The sequence below is a fragment of the Clarias gariepinus genome, chromosome 18 (assembly GCF_024256425.1).
Source record: "Clarias gariepinus isolate MV-2021 ecotype Netherlands chromosome 18, CGAR_prim_01v2, whole genome shotgun sequence".
NCBI lineage: Eukaryota > Metazoa > Chordata > Actinopteri > Siluriformes > Clariidae > Clarias > Clarias gariepinus.
The window spans coordinates 5,106,542-5,122,138 of record NC_071117.1 but is presented as its reverse complement, the minus strand read 5'-3'; the positions used below and the strand labels follow the sequence as shown (position 1 = coordinate 5,122,138).

General features: G+C 40.6%; 1 pseudogene; it reads left to right on the top strand.

Moving 5' to 3' along the window:
- Window positions 1-15,597, top strand: part of LOC128506994 (B-cell receptor CD22-like) — a 56,230-nt pseudogene that overhangs the window by 12,540 nt on the left and 28,093 nt on the right.

Here is a 15,597-nt window from a genome sequence, read left to right as displayed (position 1 = left end):
GAGAGGTTGTGCTCAGACCACTCAGCTTCTGCAGATTCTAAAATTGACATTGTTACCGTTTTTTAATCGCTGGAATAGAAGAGATAGAAAGTTTCCTCATCATAACATGCCTTGTATTGTTTTTAATCACTCTATACACAACCAGTGATTTTTATGCTATTTTAGAGATGGGAAATACAAATGAAATATTTTTTGTTATTTTCATTTTCTATAAAATATTAACTTTCAATATTTTATAAAAAATACCAAAGAAAATTATTGTGTATAGAGTGATTACAACCAATACAATGTATGTTCTGATAAAGAAAATCTCCATTTTTCTATTCCAGTAAAACAGTAATAATGTCAATTTTAGAATCTAAAATCCAGAAGATAAAATTTGCAGAGGCCTGAATCACTGCAGGTCTTCAAAATCCAGGTCTTAAAGTGGGGAGGGGTGCATTTCATTAATCTGAATGTATAGGTGAGAACAGCTGATTCACACCTGGGAAGGGTGAATAATTAGCATTTGAACGTTGCCTGCCATTGTTACGCACAGACAGTAACACTAACATCCCAGGGGAAATAGGAATAAGAGCCCCTGATTAAACAGCATAGATATTATTAAATATTACAACAAAATTCCTCCGCACTCGGGAAAACTTTATGCGTGCAAGAGGAGGAGATAAAGCGTGCGCCCAAATATCGCTCTATCGCTTCTCGCTCACTCCGTAGGCTCCCTAGATAGGCGGCAGGTATGTAAAGGGACGGAGCCGCCTATTCGGGCCGGCTGGCGATAATTAACGTCAAGATTTTAGGCTCCGCATTATAAAAGCAAGGCGCGGAGTTAAGTCCGGGAAGTACGTGATGCGGTGGAGCAGGACAGAGTGGCATGCGAGCGGGGCGATGTGACGCGGTCCAGGAACTTCAAACAGGACACTGAAAGTCCGCCCTTTGATCCTCGCGCTCTCACGGCGCCTTCACTCCGTGCAGGCGCGCGGCCTCCGCGTGTCCTGTTCTGCCACTCTGCCCACTGCCACCAAATTAAATTAACAAATATTGTTAGTAAACAACAATAGCCCACGTTTAGAAATTCTTTACAAGGCTGCATTGGACCGGTGTTATGCGCAGAGTGCCGGGGGATGTAGCCTACTGAAGCTTAAATTTCCAAAAACTACACCTGTGATACAATAACAGTAATATTTCAAACATTTTGCAGGCTGACATTTGGAGAAACCAGAGAATAAAGAATAAACCAGTTGTTGGGTCAAAATACCCCAAACAGGTGTTCATTTGTAAATGACTCACTACATCTGACCCAACATGAGCAACACAACAATGTGTTTCAAATACCCGAAATAACCCAGAATTTTGACCCAGCATAAACCACCCAAGGATGTGTTTACAGAAACAACACAGCATTTTTAGTGCGTCTTTTTTGAGTTATTGTAATGTTTTATTCTGAAAGTCTATTTTACCAGTTATTTCTATATTTAAAGTTTGATGTTTTTTATTTTTTTATTTTTTAACATAACAATAAACAGTTACAAACAGAGATATAACAGTTCATTCTTTGTACAAATAAAATTATCAGCTAGTGAACTTGATCATCTGTCAAAACAACATTTAACCAATGTTTGTTTTTTTGACTCATTATTATACAATAAATATCAATATATCTGGTTCGGATTTTTCATTTATGTTGTATAAAGTTCTCAGATGTGAAAATTACAATCACTGTAGTATTTCTTCTATACAACATATTGTTAAGACTTTTTTATTGACTTAATTATATTTTAAACTGCGTAGAGTAAAAAATGTCACTTTGCGCCACCTGGCAGTCATTTCACGAATGACTTTAAAATGCAACTGATTTATTTTGGCCGCTGCCGTTTTCCTAAGGCGCTGAGTGCGACGGTAATAGGCATTCTGGTTGGCCACCTACTGTAACACAGCACTATCAACAGCTTGTTCATGCTCCTTCAGTAGCTCCAAAAGTTCTGCTTAGAGAGAACAGGAGAATTAAGTAAAAACAAAGATAAATAAACTTTACAGAATATATAGTTGTAATAAAAAAAAAAGATATTAATAAACCTATTTACCAAAATACTGTTTTGGGAATTCTGGAATGTAAATAAACTGCCCATGCTAATGTTAACCCGTGAACTTTGTTAACGTTAGACAGTGTGTGTGTCTCTATTAACGTCTGCATAAAATAACCATGAATTTATGTACATAAAAATAAGTTTAATGATATAACCGGGGCTCAATTTGAGGGGGATATGAGGGGATGCTTTTTTTTTATGAAATGCCATAATAGTAATTTGATTCATATAAAACCACAATACTATTACATTTAATTATTTAATTAGCAATGTTTATGTAGATTTTTATTTTACTCTTATAATCCTCTCCAGATGAAAGTCATGGAAAGAATTAAATGATAGTTGTGATAATTGCATGTTTAAATGCATGTGGGTTTTTTTGATGGCTCCAAGTTGATTTAATTAAGCTTACATTTTGTTAATAAAACTGATCTTAATAATATTAATATTAATACAATAATTTTGTATGGTTGCTTGACCACACCATCCCCCTTGTAATTTTTTACAATTCGACCCTGGGTATAACACTCGTATATGAGTATTGATGCAACTATGAAGCCAAATGATAATATACCGAGTATTGAAGCCCCCCTACTCCTTAACTGTTAAATACTTCAGGGTTTTTATCCAACATTTGTTAACTAAGCGCTCATGCTACCACACAAAAGTCATGGCCAAAGTCATGGGGAAAATATAAGCATGGTTATGATCGTTTAGCTTGCTATCTCGTGTATATATAGCCTCAGCTTATTTCTCTTGTGAATGACATCACAATATATTCCAGTCACAGAAATAACCCACAGAGTACCTCTTACATAAAAAATAAATAAATGCTGAATTTATCTTATTATAAATACAGTATATTGTACATTTTACAGCAATAAACCATATTTTTTTATATGTTTTTAACTATTAAATTTAAGGTATTACTCTAAAACTAATTAAAGTTTTTCACTGTACTATAAATTCTACGGTTATAGCAAGTTTTGTGAAATACGGTTTTATGTTGTAGCATTTATACAGTATTTTTTATAGTGGTAAAGAATTGTGTTCATTTCTCCAACACAGAGTTCCAGAGGAGAGAAGTGAAGCTGTAAGCTAACTCAATGATTTATGGGGTTCAGGATAATGACCTCTAATAACCTCTTTTCTGTGTCATGTTTCAGGAGCTCTTGGGAGTAAATGGAATGTGACATACAGCCCAAAACATCTCTGTGCTTTAAACTGATCTACAGTGTTTATGAACGGCTTGTACACACACCCAACAGGTCTTACAGTGAAGGAGACATTTTGGTTTATAAACCGAGTTCAGGGTATAAAGCCGACTGATCTGCGTAATGAACCAGGTTACTCAGACAGAGTGGAGTATTTAGGAGATGAACAGAAACACTTCTCCCTCAGACTGAGTGATGTGAAGAAAACAGATGAACATGAGTACTGCTTCAGAATCATAACAAATGTAGACAAAGAAAGATGGCGGGGTGAACCTGGAGTTAGACTCACTGTTACAGGTAAATAAAATCACCTTATTTTCTACATTTATCACTCAGGCCATAATCTCTCTTTAGATACAGGAGGGTCAGAGTTTTGTACCAGATTAATGAAGATCTCTAACTGTCACATATGGGGGTCTCAGGCACCGTGTAAGTACAGATGTAGACATTTATTAAAGTGAAAATAAACAAACACTAACTAAGATTTGGACAACAAAAACAGGAATCAGGATCAAGAACTAAGAAACTGGGGGAAAAACAGTAATAAATCCAACAGTAAACCAGAACATAGATAAACTAAGGGACACCTATGAACACAACCAGGAAGCACAAGACACTGAGACACAAAGTCAAGATAAAAGCCCAACAAACAGTAGTGTCCAATGGGTGCAGCCTCAGTAGTTACCACTAGGGGAAACCCTGACACTAACATGTTATTAAAATAAATCAAGCAATAAGTGCCGGGGGAAGAATAACTAGCCTCCAGAGTTGAATGGGTTACTGGGGAAAAAAAAAGAATATTGTTAAATAGAAAACATTTTAAAGGAGATGTGTTTTAAAAGAAGACACTTTACTGGCCTCAGTACAGTTTTCCTGATGTAATGTGTCTCTCTGTGTTTAAGATCTTCAGGTGATCGCTCCTGCAGAAGTGACAGAGGGACAATCAGCCGATCTGACCTGTAAAACCACCTGCAGTCTGACTGATCCAACATTCATCTGGTACAAAAACAGCCGTGATTTAACCACAAACACCATCAAGAGCAATGAAGTCCACCTGCAGTCGGTCAGCAGTGAGGATGCAGGCAGTTATAGCTGTGCTGTAAGAGGATATGAACATCTCCCCTCTCCTGATCACACACTCAGAGTCAGATGTGAGATTTATTTACCTTCTCTCTCTCTCTCGTTTTCTCTCTCTCTCTCTCTCTCTCTCTCTCTCTCTATATATATATATATATATATATATATATATATATATATATAGATACTGTTCCCTTTCAAAGGCTACATTTAATGCTGCGTGAAAACGCTATGGGGAAACATCTTGTCATGTTGCCGGTTGTGAAGCATGTGTGTATCAAACACGCCAAATTTTGGCTTATATAACCTCGGTCGGGTGACGTCATCTGATGAGACGCACCTGCAGGTTATAAATAGGAGTGAACCGGAAACATTCCTCAGATCTTTTGTCTTCACTGACCTTGTTGTGTATGCGTGTGTGTTTAACTCACCGATATGGCAGAGTTTTAATTGAGATATCCCTCCGTGTCTAATAAACACATATCGGAGGGCGATCTCTACACTTTACTGCTTCTAATAAAGTGCACCGCGCGCGCCGCGCATTCCTTGAGAAGCACCGGGCCGCGGCATATTTCTGGAGGTTAAAAACGCGTGTATCCAGCAGAGCTGTGAGCGACAGATTTAAAACTCCTACTGTATCTCTCACTTCCTCGTTGGATCGGGAAATCCCTCTGTCCGCTCGCAAGCGCGCGCTGCGCTTCTTGTGAATGGGCAAGGATAAACATCCTCTCTCGCTCCGCGGAGATGAAAATAGCACCCAAGCACTTTAAAAAAAAAAAAAAACATTAAACGGCAGGTTCTGTCGGGTGGCCGGGGGGCGGAGCCTCAACAACGCTCTCTCCCTTTTTCTTAGCAATCTCCATATGAGTTAACCCTTTCATGGAGTAAGCTGTATCTATTCTGTGTTTTCCTGCCATCTACTTTAGTAAATATAGTTGAGGTGGAAGCACGGGGTTATATGATGACGCCCAGATAGAAGAGACGCTTCCAGGCTATCTCTCTCCTGGGACATCATCCTCCCTGAAAAGCTATTACTTCCTTTCAAGCTGTGTAGACTTTTATCTTCCCTGGAGGGAAAAGCTTTTCAGGCAGCAGGTCTGGTTGGTGCTCCATTGCACACCATGACGGTTTTGCAGGTCTACCAGGCTGACCTGCTGAGAGACTTGAGTACTGGCGGGGCTCTTCAAGATAGGACGTTCTGAAATAATGCCTGGCCACAGACTTATGGCTTGAATCTCAGCGGCATCAAGCATAGGATTGCGCATTCCTCCTTGATGCCCCTATTTCGCCTTCCGGCCTGTTTGGCGATGTCGTTAACTTGTTCGCCACTAGGTTCATGAGGCAAAGTTATATGAACAAGCCTTCGGAAATTCCTTCCCCGCCGTGCTCAGGAGTCGGGACTGTCGGCCACCCAGTCTCAACTGGGTCAGACGCTTGCAAGGCGAGAAACACACAAGGAGAGTGTTTTTGAGCCGGCCCCCCCTCATAAAGATTGGGGTGCGTCGTGCCTGCACTTCGCAATCCACCTCAAAAGAGCTCAGACTGGCATATTGTCTTCTTTAGAAAGAGGCCCTGAGGTTCATGTGCCCAGGACCATGGGGGTGGCCCCCCAATGGGAAGAGGCATGCAGAATTCCTTTTGAGAATGAAGTGTTCTCCCTGGCACCCCAGGAGGTCGGTGTTTTTGCTCCGCCACCACTGGTGTTTCGGGCAACACCAGTCTCCAATAAAGTGTTAGCTCTTCGGTTTTTCCTGCCATGTTTCAGGATGCCGAACATCTAACATTGCCCCCCCGTTTAACCAAGCCGCCGAGACTTTTGCCCCTTTCAGAGAAACTGGCAGCGTGGAAACTACTGCCAAGCATATCTCCTTGGGTACTAAGCACTGTAGAGAGAAACTACAGGATGCAGTTCTCACATCACCCTCCGTGTTTCAACGGCGTGGTCTCCACTTCCGTGAAACCGGAAAGTGCGCATCTGCTGACAGAAGTTGCTGGGAAATGGGGCCATGGAACATGTTCCCCCTACCAGACAGTGAGTCAGGCTACTACAGTCGGTATTTCTTGGTTCCCAAGAGGAACGGGGGCTACGTCCAATTTTTAGATTTTTGGCGGGCTGTTCTGCTATTTAAAATAAATAAATACAGCTTCAAAATATTGACTGTCAAAGTGATTGCTCTCAAGTCCTACCAAGCGATTGACTTGGGACAATCGATTGAAGGACGCTTACTTCATATAGAAATATTGCCACAACACAGGAGGTTCCTAAGGTCGCTTTCGGGGGCGAAGCTTACCAGTATCGGGTCCTTCCATTTGGTCTAGCTCTCTCACCCGCACATATATGAAATGCATGGATGTAGTTCTGGCGCTTACGACTCCAGGGCATCCGTATTTGAATTACATAGACGACTGGCTGGCCCAGTCTCAGTAGCTAGCGCTTTGACATCAGCATGTCATCCTAGCTCATCTTTGTTTCTTAGGATTGAGACCCAACACCATGAAAAGCGTGCTCTTTCCTGTTCAGAGGACAACATATTGGGTGTCACATGGGATTCGATCGTAAGCGGGCACAGCTGTCTCCCGCTCGTGTCGAATCCATTCTCAACACCCTCAAGGAAATCAAGCTAGACCGGAAAGTGACCATCACTTTCATAGATCTTAGCTCTTATGGCAGCTGTATCCACGGTGACACCTTTGGGTCTTCTGCACATGAGAGCATTTTAGTTGTGGCTAAAAACCAGGGGATTTCACTCTAGGGCCAATCCCCAATAAAGGTTACGCGCCAGGTGCTTCGTACCCTTCCTATGTGGTTCAGACCCCGGTTTCTGACTTTGGGTCCCACTCTAAGTTCGTCTTGTCGTCACAGATGCTAACGACAGACGCTTCCCTTATGGGCTGGGGTGCGGTCTTAGATGACCGTCCAGCCCAAGGGAGCTGGAGAGGCCATCTTCTCGCGCGGCACATCAATTGCCTCGAAATGATGGCTCTATTTCTGGCCCTAAAGCACTTCCTCCAGCAGTTGGGAGGCTACCATGTCCTAGTGCGGGTGGACAACACTATGGCAGTCTCATATATTAATTGCCAGGGCGGACTGTGCTCGCGCCGCTAAAAAGCTAGCGCACCAGGTTCCTGTCCCTCAGGGCGAATTACATTCCAGGGCATATGAATGTGGGAGCAGTTGTTCTGTCCAGTCAATCTCTGACACACGGGGAATGGAAACCCCACCCCAAAATAGTCAGTCAATCTGGGAGAGATTTCAGGTAGAAGAGGTGGACCTCTTTGCCTCGCAAGATCAGCAAATGTCCCCTTTACTACTCTCTGACTCTTCCAGCTACCCCGGGTCTGGACGCCGTGGCACGTACATGGCCCTGGTTACGCCTTTATGCGCTTTCCTAATAGCTCTGCTCCCGGGAGTCTTGGCGAGGGTCCATCAACAGTGTTTGCGCCTCTTATTGATAGCGCCCTGTTGGCCGACCAGAGTGTGGTTCTCGGATCTAGTATCCCTCTTCAACGGCTCACCATGGGTGATTCCAATGAGGTTGGGATCTTCTGTCTCAGGCGCAGGGGACGATATTTCATCCCCGGCCCGAGTTTTGGAACCTTCACGTTCAGTCCCTGAACGGGACCAACTAAGTCAAGCTGGTCTTTCAGCCAGCGTAATTAAGACTTTTCTAAGTGCTAGGGCTCCCTCCCCTAGAAGAGCTTATGCCCTCAAATAGAATGTATTTGAAAGTTGGTTCATGACAAAGCAGGTAGACCCAGTCCATTGCCGAAATGTTTCAGTGCTGGAGTCTCTGCAGGAAAAATTGTCCTCAGGCTTCTGCCCTAGTACCCTCAGGACATACATAACTGCTATTTCAGCCTGCCACAACGGGCCAACTAAGTCAAGCTGGTCTTTCAGCCAGCGTAATTGAGACTATTCTAAGTGCTAGGGCTCCCTCCCCTAGAAGAGCTTATGCCCTTAAATGGAATGTATTTAAAAGTTGGTGCATAACGAAGCAGGTAGACCCAGTCCACTGCCGAAATGTTTCAGTGCTGGCGTCTCTGCAAGAAAAATTGTCCTCGGGCTTGTGCCCTAGTACCCTCAGGACGTACGTAACTGCTATTTCAGCCTGCCACGTCCTGATTGGTGGGGTTACTGTGACACGGTCCCTTTTGTGGGTTTTATCTATCGTGCTCGAAGAGCCAATTGACACCCTTCTTTTTGAACCACTAAAGTCAGCGCCTCAGGTTTCTGACCTTTAAGATGGTTTTTCTAATGGCCGTTACCTCTTTGAGAGGATTGGAGATCTGTCAGTCTCCCCATCCTGCCTAGACTTCGCCCCTGGGCTAGTCAGGGCCATTTTGCATCCTCACTGAACTATCTTCCGAAAGTTCCATTCTCAACATGCACCCTATTGTTTTTGAAGCCTTCTGTTCTCCGCCTTTTACAGCTTCAGAGCAGGAGAGATTTACTGTGTCCAGTACGTGCTCTTCAGATTTACATCCACCGCATCAGCCAGTGGCATAAGTCAGAGCAGCCTTTACATGTTTTGGGGCCGCAACCGGGGGGCGGCTGCCACTACACTGGGTGAGAGATGCTATTGCCCTCTCCTATAAGGCGCGTGGGTTCACTTCGCCTCTAGGAACCAGGGCTCATTTAACCAGGGGGATCGCCTCATCTACTGCACTAGCAGGAGGTATTCCCCTGCAGCAAGTGTGTGATGCGGCGGCGTGGTCTTTTCCGCACACATTTGTTAGATTTTATAATCTGGATGTTCATGCCACTCTGGGCTCACAGGTCCTCGAGTCAGCTTCCCAGATATAGTTCTGAGACCTTCTCGGCTTTGTGCGCACACGCTACACAACCTTGGGGTCCAGACACTTGCAGTGCGGCGGCGTTGGTATTCTCGTTCCCATAGCGTTTTCACGCAGCATCGAGTGTAGCCTTTGAAAGGGAACGTCTCGGGTTACTTTGCTGTAACCCTGTTCCCTGAAAAGGCGGGAACGAGATGCTGCGTCCCAATGCCGCACTGCCTACGTGACCGGACGTCCGTTCAGACAAATCAATCTGAGGAATGTTTCCGGTTCACTCCTATTTATAACCTGCAGGTGCGTCTCATCAGATGACGTCACCCGACCGAGGTTATATAAGCCAAAATTTGGCGTGTTTGATACACACATGCTTCACAACCGGCAACATGACAAGATGTTTCCCCATAGCGTTTTCACGCAGCATCTCGTTCCCGCCTTTTCAGGGAACAGGGTTACAGCAAAGTAACCCGAGACGCTCCTTTAATTCCATGTTTTTGTAAAAAAAAAAAAAAAAAACATAACAAAAATCATCTGATCGTAGCAGGATCATATTAGAACCTCTATCTAATATTACAACCTCTCAGACGAACAACACATAGTTTGCAGAAAGCTATACACATTGGTCAATTCCTGACAGTATGAAGTGTCAAAAACAAAATGAGCTTTGAAAAGCTCATCAACAACACACGCCAGTGGTTTAGCAGCCTTACAGGGTAGAGCATGTTGGTCTATTACAATGAACCAAGAATTGACCCTACTTTTCTTTGGCCCAACAGGAAGTGGATATAGCTGGAGGCTCTCTACCAATGCTATCCAAGTGCCCTTGGATACTGGTACCAGTCTGTGAAAGAATGAAAACACATTAGTGCCAATGTGACTTAACAGTTAAAAGTCAATAAACAGCACAAAGAAAGATACTGTTATGTATTTCACCAAAGTTTTTATATTACATAGAGAAAAGAATAACACAAGTACTCCAAACAATTTGGAGGTCAAGTGATTTTTAAGGGGAAATAAGCAAGTCTGAGAAATAAGCAAGTTCACACAATAACAAAAATAATTATGAAATAGGGTCCTTTGATCAGCTTAAATCAGTAATTTTACCTTGATGAACTTCACAAGATGATCACATGCATGTCTAGCTGAGATCTTTCCCGGTCTCCTGCGGCCTTGACTTGAGGGTGGCAAAAGGTGAACCAGGATCAGAATGGAAGACATGTAACTATACCAACCTAAAGACACACACACAAAAAGAAACACATTTATTTGGTAGATAGGCAGAAGAGTTTGAGCGTAACCTTAACTTGACTTGGAAGAAGTCCCAATGTAAATACATTAACCACAGTACTTTAGTTAATACTGAACACAGATACAGTATAAAAGCACATTCATGGCTAGTCTTGATGGCTACAGATGTGTGGAGGAATTTAGGTGAAACCTCTACAGATACCAAACTGAAGTCATACAGTACAACTTTACCTACAGCATATCAAAGATGCTTTTGTTATTTAGACTCACACATTAAAACAATATTAAACTCTAAATATGCAGTCCTGTACTAGGTCATTGTGAAAAGATCAGGGTAGAAATGTTAGAGAAACAGGTGAATTCAGACAGTTTACCCTATTGCATGTGATCATCTTGTGAAGATGTGATCATCTTGTGAAGTTCATCAAGGTAAAACTATTTATGCTTTCATGAATGCATAACTTCCTTTTAAATAATTTGAAGTGTAGATACCTTCTTCAACTTTAGTGGCTTCAGCATTTTGGATGAGTTCTTGGAGCTCGCAGGTCTGTGTGAGGCCATGGTTCTGTGCAATAACCTTTGGTTTTAGGTTGGTAGACCACTTCTCCAACAACTTTGTAGAGGTAGCACCACCAAAAAGAAGTCCAAAATCTCGATCAATCTGTCAAATATAATTAAAGTAGGTTTGTTTACCTAACACATCTCTGTTACTGCAGAACAACTATAGCACTTGATTTCATATTTGCCTGTTTTTATGTTTTAGGTCTCACATACCAAGCCTGGTATATCCAGGAATCATGGAAAAAATTATAGAATATCAGTTGAATCTTTAGGGTCGTGCAGTAGTTTCTGGCGTTAGCCCAGTGTTAACTTCATCTTTTCCTTTACCACTGACTCATCAGCAGTATGCTTCATTAGGGCTATTGCTTTCTGACACTCTTGGTCCTCAGTCAGAATGGAGTCTTCTTTGTAGGGATGCCTGTCAGCAGTTGGTCCACCTAAAGTGTTTAGACCAATATGAAAACCACATTTGTAATTCATATAGTTTTTTCCAAAGTACAGTGCATTGATGCCAAAACTAGATAAATTAATCTAGATTTAAAACATGCACATACTGTATCACAGAGTGATAATTAGGTTTGAACAAAAAATGCATTTTAAAAGAACAGAGAATATTTTCTGTAGAGATGCTGTGTAACATGAAACCTCATTCACTATATGACTTAAGGACAGACCAATTTGGAACAAAAGAATACCTCAAAGACAAGTCACAAATGTTGAGAAAAGTAAAATAAGCAAGTTGTATATTTATTTGAAAACTAATATTAAGTCTAATAAATATTAGTCAAACTAATAAAAGTATTCAATTAACATCAAATCTTGCACCTGTTCGTGGTTGCCGGGCACTTTTCATCCATCCTTCTGATGCTTCTTTTTCCAGGGTTTTAATCATCCATGCCAAATATCCGCTTCCATCTTCTGCATTAAAGTAATGCTCCTATTACCAGAACAATACACCTAGCAGTTGAACATTACCTAATTAAGGCCCGTCTCTGCATTCATTCGATTGGACAATGAGAAAAAACATGAATGACGTTGAGAGCTTTTCCGCTCAGAGTTGCTTTTTTTTTTTTTTTAACTTCGGGCACTCAGAGCACTCCTGCAAAAAAAAAAAAAAAAAAGTGACGAAATAGTCTGAGCTAAATACAGAGATTAAATATCAAGAAAATAAATACTAAGACTTTACTTACTTTATCATCCAGTTGAAGCGCACATTCTTTTCAATGCAGCAGCAGCGGCCGATGACAATCACTAACAGAAATGCTGGATAAACTAAACTTTAGGAGGAGAACAGTGAATTTGGATTTGACACCCCGAAATTCTGGATTCAGACAACCAAAAAAAAAATCACAAACAAACCTTGTAAATGCTAAAAATACCTTTTTAAAATTACTATGCGAATAGGGATAGTAATGCACATCAAAATAGCCTCCAGCAATCTAATTTTATGTCTATTTATGTCTATGACGGATCACTGGGCTACCGCGGCGGTACCTACCTAAACCAGTCTAAATAGTCTCAATATAAATATCTAATATATAGCCCCAATGATCCACGACAAGCCAAAAACACGGTTTGGAAAATGCATTCATCATGTACTAACTTGTATAATTTTTGTACATTTTGAGCACAGGCGTACAAACCGCAGCTTTAACTCTACAGTATACTGAGTCAAGTAGATGTGGTGCACAACTCGAGGCTATCACAGTATTTTTGTGGACTAAATATTGATAGGCTGCTAGCCTACTGACTGATGTCAGTTAACATTTGTAATTTATAGCTATGTTAGCTATTTGCTTTAAAGATAATATAGTCTAACCTAGTTCTAACCTGGCCTAGTGCTAAGTCTAACATGACAAAGTGATTAATGCAAAAAAAAAAAACCAAAAAAAAAAACATCTGACTTAAAAACAGGGGTGAATATTATGAAAAATATTACTAAGACTTCTTAAAATTTCACTTAATTTATTTAGCAGAAGAGCATATTCTATTCTCAAGCCAAAGCAGCAGCATATGACAGTGATGGTGAATAAACAAAACTTTTGGAGGAGAGTTATGGGAGAAGTCACAACAGTTACTCTGGGATTTAGCTCCCACTCTATGGAAAATGTTTAATCTGTATACTCAAAATAGAGCAAAAAATACTCTTTTTGAGGAAAAAAATATTAACTCTGGAAAATATACTCCGCAATTTTTCAGTATATATATATATATATATATATATATATATATATATATATATATATATATTTTTTTTTTTTTTTTTTTAACTGAGCCATTATTTATTTAACAATAATTAAGTCAAAAAGAAAACCAATATAAGTTGGGCAATACAGTACTAAGTTTGCCCCATGATTTAATACCTTGTAGATCCACCTCCAGGAGCAATAACTTAATGTAATATTTTCCTGTAAAACTGAATCAGTCTCTTACATCATTTTGACCATTCTTCTTTATAACATTGCTTCGCTTTATTGAGGTTTTTGGGCATTTGCTTATTCACAGCTCTGTTAAACTTCTACCGCACCTTTTCATTTAGGGTGTGGCCATTCTAAAGTCTTAATAATTTGATTTTTTTAGCCATTCTGATGTAGATTTACTGGTGTGCTGTGGGTGACTGTCCTGTTGCATGATGTTCTTGCATTAGGTTTCTCCTGCCAACTCGTCCAAGCAAACCATAGTTATTCAGTCTTGTTGTAATCGTGCTGTCATGGACTTTAACATTTGACATGCTCAGCAAGACCTGTAGATCTTGGAGTTTTGTGTTTATCTAAGTATTGTATCTCACCTTTGGATAAACGTGCTGGGATGTCCACTCCTGGGAAGACTGGCAGCTGTCTTGAATGGTTTTCACTTGTCGATAATATTTATTTCTGTAGGATCTTAAGCTCCAAATAGTTTATAACCCTATCCAAATTGATGTGCACCTCGATGTTGCTTCTCTAAGACCATTGTTTTTTGTTTTTGTCAGACCAGCAAACTGACAAAACTTCTGCTTTTCTGATGATAATCAGTTAGTCAAGATCTGCTGACTAGTGACACCTGGCTGCAACATACCCTTTTAAATCCAGTGGAAGCAAGAGGGGAATACTAGGTATTGCTCCCTTTTTTTTGTTTTTTGGCTTCATTATTATAAAATAAACAATGGCTTGGTAAAAAAAAATTGTATGATGTTATACTTGCTTAATATTAGGAACCACCAAAATCAGATTATTTTTGCTATGTTTTTACTAAATTAATAAATAAATAAATAGTTAAAAGTGGTAGCACTACCTTTTGACTTTGAGGGCATCATACAGGGATGAAGGTTATAAGTCTGTGTAAGTACAAAAAAGAAAAAAAAAAGAATTAAAGTATAACATTGAACTGCTTTCATTGTCATAGTAAGAGATAAAACTTATGGGGCCCCTGAGTGGCGCAGTGTTAAAGTGCTCGCCCTATCATCCGGGGATCGCTGGTAATACTTTGATTCTTTTTTTTTCTTTTTTGTACTTACACAGACTTTTAACTTTCATCCCTGTATGATGAAGCAGCGGATGTTTTCTTGGCACACTTCAGGCCCCTTAGTGTCAATTGGCCATTGTTTAAATGCCACGGGCTACCTGAGCATTGTTTCTGACCATGTCCATGACTTACAGTATGACCACCATGTACCCATCCTCTGATGGCTACTTCCAGCAGGATAATGCCGCATGTCACAAAGCACGAATCATTTCAAATTGGTTTCTTGAACATGATAATGAGTTCACTGTACTAAAATGGCCCCCACAGTAACCAGATCTCAACACAATAGAGCATCTTTGGGATGTGGTGGAACGGGAGCTTCGTGCCCTGGATGTGCATCCCACAAATCTCCATCAACTGCAAAATACTATCCTATCAATATGGGTCAACATTTCTAAAGAATGCTTTCAGCACCTTGTTGAATCAATGCCACGTAGAATTAAGGCAGTTCTGAAGGCGAGAGGAGGTCAAACACCGTATTAGTATGGTGTTTCTAATAATCCTTTAGGAGTATATATATATATACAAAATCATTAAAAAATAGAAAATTTAATCGTAAAATTTAAATGATGTACAAGTAAATACATATAATACAATAGAAAAGCCATGTCCAGTCACAAGCAGAACAATGTGCAAAGTTCCATGTGTGCAAAATGTAGACCATGTGCAAATGTGTGTTAAATGTGCAATGTCTTTATGAGATAAGTTGAAAACTGTCTTTAGAAAATAATAAAAGAATTAAAAAAAAACTTTCACAGACTCACTGCTTATGAATATTGATTGCTTTCTTCACCCTTTTCATGGAACTTTGTAGATTCTCCAAAGAATGTCTCAGTATCCATCAGTTCCTCTGGTGAGATAGTGGAGGGCAGTTCAGTGACTCTGACCTGCAGCAGTGATGCTAACCCACCTGTGGAGAACTACACCTGGTTTAAGGATATGACATCAGTAGAAAATAAAAAGACCTACTGTACAACATCTCCAACATCAGCTCTGAGGACAGTGGAGAGTACAAGTGCAAGTGCAGTAATGAAGTGGGACATCACAACTCCAGCAGTGTAACTCTGAATGTTCTGTGTAAGTTAATGCTAAAGATCTCCTCACAGCCAATAACAGAT